The sequence below is a fragment of the Macadamia integrifolia genome, chromosome 6 (assembly GCF_013358625.1).
Source record: "Macadamia integrifolia cultivar HAES 741 chromosome 6, SCU_Mint_v3, whole genome shotgun sequence".
Classification (NCBI taxonomy): domain Eukaryota; kingdom Viridiplantae; phylum Streptophyta; class Magnoliopsida; order Proteales; family Proteaceae; genus Macadamia; species Macadamia integrifolia.
Window position 1 is genome coordinate 17,201,429 of NC_056562.1, and position 4,641 is coordinate 17,206,069.

The window sequence follows — 4,641 nt, forward strand, 5'->3', positions numbered from 1 at the left end:
ATCGGTGGAGGTTGCCATGCCTCACGGTATGATAAAGATAGGTTTTGCCCTGTAGCAGGACCTCAGGAATTGACCTGAGCAACCCCGGATCCCTGTCGGTAAGCTCCCAAAAAGCCAAAAAAAAAATAAAAAAAATCAAAAAAAATCAAAAAATCATAAAAAAAAAAGTTTTGCTATCCATTCTTTTAATGCTTGTCTTACTTTAGTTGTGGGTAGTTTTCTATTGCATGAGTGTTAAGTGGGTACGTAATACTAAGAATCGGTCAGAAAAAAGAGATCCAACAAGTAGTGACCCAATACGTTTGGTCTTTTTAAAACCCTTCAATATGGGAGACCAACAGCAAAACCCTTCACCTAAATCTCTGAAAGATAGGTTCTACCCTGCTAGAACAGCCCAACCTTCCTGCATAGTTCTACCACAAGCCCAGGGCAATAATTTTGAACTCAAATCTCAATACATCACTATGTTGCCCCACTTCCATGGGTTGACCTCTGAGGATGCATACCTATTTCTAAGGGAATTTGAAGAGGTATGTGTTCTAATTAAGATCCAACAGCTTTCTGATGATGCTGTTAAGCTTAGGTTTATCACTTTTGCACTTAAAGACCAAGCTAAGAAGTGGTTGTATGGGTTACCCACAAATTCTATAACCTCATGGGAACAGTTCACAGTTGTCTTCCTTAAGAAGTTTTTCCCAACTCACAAGACCAATAAGCTTAGAAGTGATATCCTTCAGTTTAGGCAAAAGCCTAGTGAGTCATTTTCCAAACTTATGGAGAGATTCAAGGATCTACTCCAAGAATGCCCTCACCATGGCCTAGACCTATGGCATTTATGTCAAATAATTTATGAGGGTATTGATTACCCAACTAAACAAATGATAGAGTCTATGTGCCCTGAGGGATTCACATCCTTTACAGATGAAGGAAAGGCATGGGAATTCTTACTTGACTTAGCTGACAAAACCCGTGAGTGGGAATCAACCCAAGAGAGTGAAAGAACCATAGGAGGAAAAAGATATTTTGTGGATGGGATAGTAGCCAAGGAAGCCCATTTGGATAGCCTAATCAAGAGGATTGAGGCTATTGTTCCTAGAGAGCCATCATCAGTCAATTTGGTTAAGATTTATGCTTGGTGCCAATCCCCTGGACATGTCATAGAAGAATGCCCCAACACCTCTGGGGGCACTTCTAATGATAGTGTTAATGCCTTATACCAGAATAATCCATATAGTAACACCTACAATCTAGGATGGAGAAATCACCCAAATTTCTCTTGGAATCAGGGCAACCAAGTAGGACCTTCCAATTTCTATAATCAAGGTCAACCTGGACCCCAAAGGCCTCCCTTTGTACAATAATCTTTTTTCCAAAATATTTTTCCTAGGTCAAATGTAGGACCTCAGGCGAGTTTTCCTAGGGCCCCTCTTCTATCATCTTATCAGCAACCCCCTGGGTTTACCAATACTGGAGAGGCAAGTAGAATAAGTGACTTGAAAAAAAATATGGCCTTCCTCATGACAAGCCATCAAAATCTTATAAGAGAACTCACTCAAGTTGTCTCAATTATGCGTGAGAGGGAGAAAGGAACTTTACCCAGTCAACCAGAGCCTAACCCTAGGCATCATCAGCCTGTTAGTTCACAAGGACCAACTAATGCACCACTGAATATAGTACAAGGTTAGACTCAACAAGGGCCCTCTAACCAATGTAATGTTGTTTATGCCCTTAGGAGTGGTAGAGAGTACCTACAAAGCGTTCCTAAATCTTCCCCATCTATTACTCCTGTTAACTCTTCTTCAGTTGAGGACACAAGTGTGCCTTTTGTTCCAGGTTCGTCTGATGAACCTAAAGATTTTTCTGAAACTAAAGATGATTTGGTTGAGGAAACCAAAAATGATTCTTTTGAACAGGGGAAAATCCCTAACAGTCCTTATGTTCATCCTGTCCCATTTCCTAATCGCTTGGTAAACAAAAAGAAGACTGCTTCCATGGACAAAATTTTAGAAGTCTTCAAAAAGGTAGAAGTGAACATCCCTCTTTTGGATGCCATATCCCAGATCCCCGCCTATGCAAAGGTACTGAAAGATTTGTGTACTCACAAACGTATCACTAGTGTGCCCAAAAAGGCGTTCTTGGCAGGTAACATTAGTTCCATAATTACTCAGCCTATAGCAGCCAAGTATAAGGATCCAGGGAGCCCTACCATATCTTGTGTCATAGGCAACACCTATATTGAGTATGCCTTACTTGACCTTGGCGCAAGTGTGAATCTTTTACCTTACCATGTGTATAAGCAACTAGGATTGGGAGAATTGAAAGCCACTGGAACTACTCTTCAGTTGGTAGATAGGTCTGTTAAGATTCCTAAAGGGATGGTTGAGGATGTCTTACTAAAGGTGGGGGAATTTATTTTCCCTGTTGATTTCATTGTGTTAGATACTAAGCCCTTCTCAACCAAGGATGAGATCCCAATAATTCTAGGAAGACCATTCTTGGCTACCAGTAATGCATTAATCAATTGCCGGAATGGTTTCCTAAGATTATCTTTTGGTAACCAAACTGTTGAGTTTAACATGTTTAGGATTAGCAAGCAACCACATATGGAAGAAGAGATCAATATGCTTGAGGATTTTTTGGATTTTTCTGATGATTTAGTTACCAACTTTGATATTGATTTTGATTCAGAATTCCAAGAGTGTATGGATGAGTTGGATGATGATGTTGGGAAACATGTCCACACTCCTTGCCATGTTTTGGTGTTAACAAACAAACATACATCTTTAACTTGATTGTTAAAGTGTGATTAGCTTGAAGAAACCCTTAGAAGATTGAAGGTCGAATCAAGACATGAAGCTAAGCTTAAAGACATGAAACAGCAAACAAGAAGGAAAGAAGATGAAGGGCTAAAGAATGGAAGATTCAAGTGAAGAAGAAGACCACTAGGATAGATTAGTTATTTTTAATGTAATTTGTAATTTTCACATACTTATATGCACTCACCTCATGCATGTGCATTGCATCATATTAGAATGACCATAGAGCATGCTTGAGTAGGTATGGAAAATTTCTAAGTGGTGTGGAACACACAGTAACCTAACTCAAGGGTATTTAGGGAATCTTAAAGTTAGTATCAGGAGATGAAACCTTCATAGAAGTTGTAGGAAATTGAGTTGTGATTCCAACACAACTGATCTCAAATCAATCCAAGGTCGGACCAAAAAGTTATAGTCAAAACACTGGTGACTGATCAGTATGACAGAGCTTGTCATGTTGGCGGTCGACCGGCTGGAAGCCCCGGTCGACCGGAACCATCCGAGACCATAGGCGGTCGACCGTCTGGAAGCCCCGGTCGACCGGATCTGTCCGAGACCATAGGCGGTCGACCGGCTGAAAGTTCCGGTCGACCGGTGCCTGTCTGGAAGTACTCCAACGGCTATTTTATTGCCCACAACGGCTCTTAGCGGTCAACCGGCTACCAATGGCAGTCGACCGGTATATCCAGAATATGTCCGTTAGAGCTTGATTCCCTACCTAAAATGCTTTACTAAATTCACCTATAAATACCCTAATCACTCTTAATTAATTATTGATTAAGAAAGAGCTTTAAGAGCATTATTGCAAGCATTAGAGAAGTTTATTCTACTTGAGTTATTCAGTTACACAAATCCCAAACAAGAGGCTCCAGTCTTAATCAAAGTCCTCTACTCTCTCCTGTGCAAGTCAAAGCCGTAAGAGAGGACTTTACATAAGGTGCATCACTCATCATTTATTATTCATTCTCATTTGCACCATACTTGAGGTATTCCTCTTATTCCACTATTTCTTATTTTCTGTTTTTTCACAATTCTAGACTGTACTTAGGATTGTAAGGATACTCTTATCCTAAAAAGAGAAAGGTCTCTCTCTACCTCTAAAAGAGATTGTGAAGGCGTCTCTCTGCCTGGAAAGGAGATTTGTAAGGATACTCTTATCCATAAAAAGATTGTAAAGGTTTTTCTTCCCTACCTACTGTACTGAAAGGGAGAACTAGTGGAATACCTTACAAGAGGATTCTTGTAGGGAGTGGACTAGACTCAGATTGAGTTGAACCACTATATATCTTGTGTCGTGGTTGTTCTTATTTTATTTATTCAGTATTGTTTTTAAATTACAATCATACTTGTGATCTATACATCGAAAAGAGTTAAATTCCACTAGTATAACCTATTCACCCCACCTCTACGTTATTTCAATTGGTATCAGAGCGGGAGCTCAATTTATTTAAGACTATATCGTCTTAATAGTGAGTCAAAGACCATGACCACATTCCAAGGACCACCAGAAGGCATGAACGCCTCGAGACCCCCGTACTTTAATGGAGAAAACTTTTCTTTCTGGAAGTGCAGATTCAAGAATTTTGTGTGTGGTCATAACATTCTTGTATGGAGTGCCATAGAGAATGGACCATACACTATCACTAAGATAGTTGATGGAAAGACAGTACCTAAGGATGAAGGAGAATGGACAGCTGAAGACATCACCCTCATCCAGTACAACTTCCGTGCCATTACGTTCCTTCAATGTGCCCTCAATGAACAAGAGTTCAACCGAGTCATTGCATGTGACACGGCTAAAGAAATTTGGGATATGCTTCTTGTC

The 4,641-nt window shown here is 40.1% G+C and overlaps 1 non-coding gene across 1 annotated transcript; it reads right to left on the reverse strand.

Moving 5' to 3' along the window:
- Window positions 1–713: 713 nt before the first annotated feature.
- On the reverse strand, window positions 714–820 carry LOC122083013. Its single transcript, XR_006141540.1, has one exon. It is a non-coding gene; the product is annotated as a small nucleolar RNA R71 (small nucleolar RNA).
- Window positions 821–4,641: the final 3,821 nt, after the last annotated feature.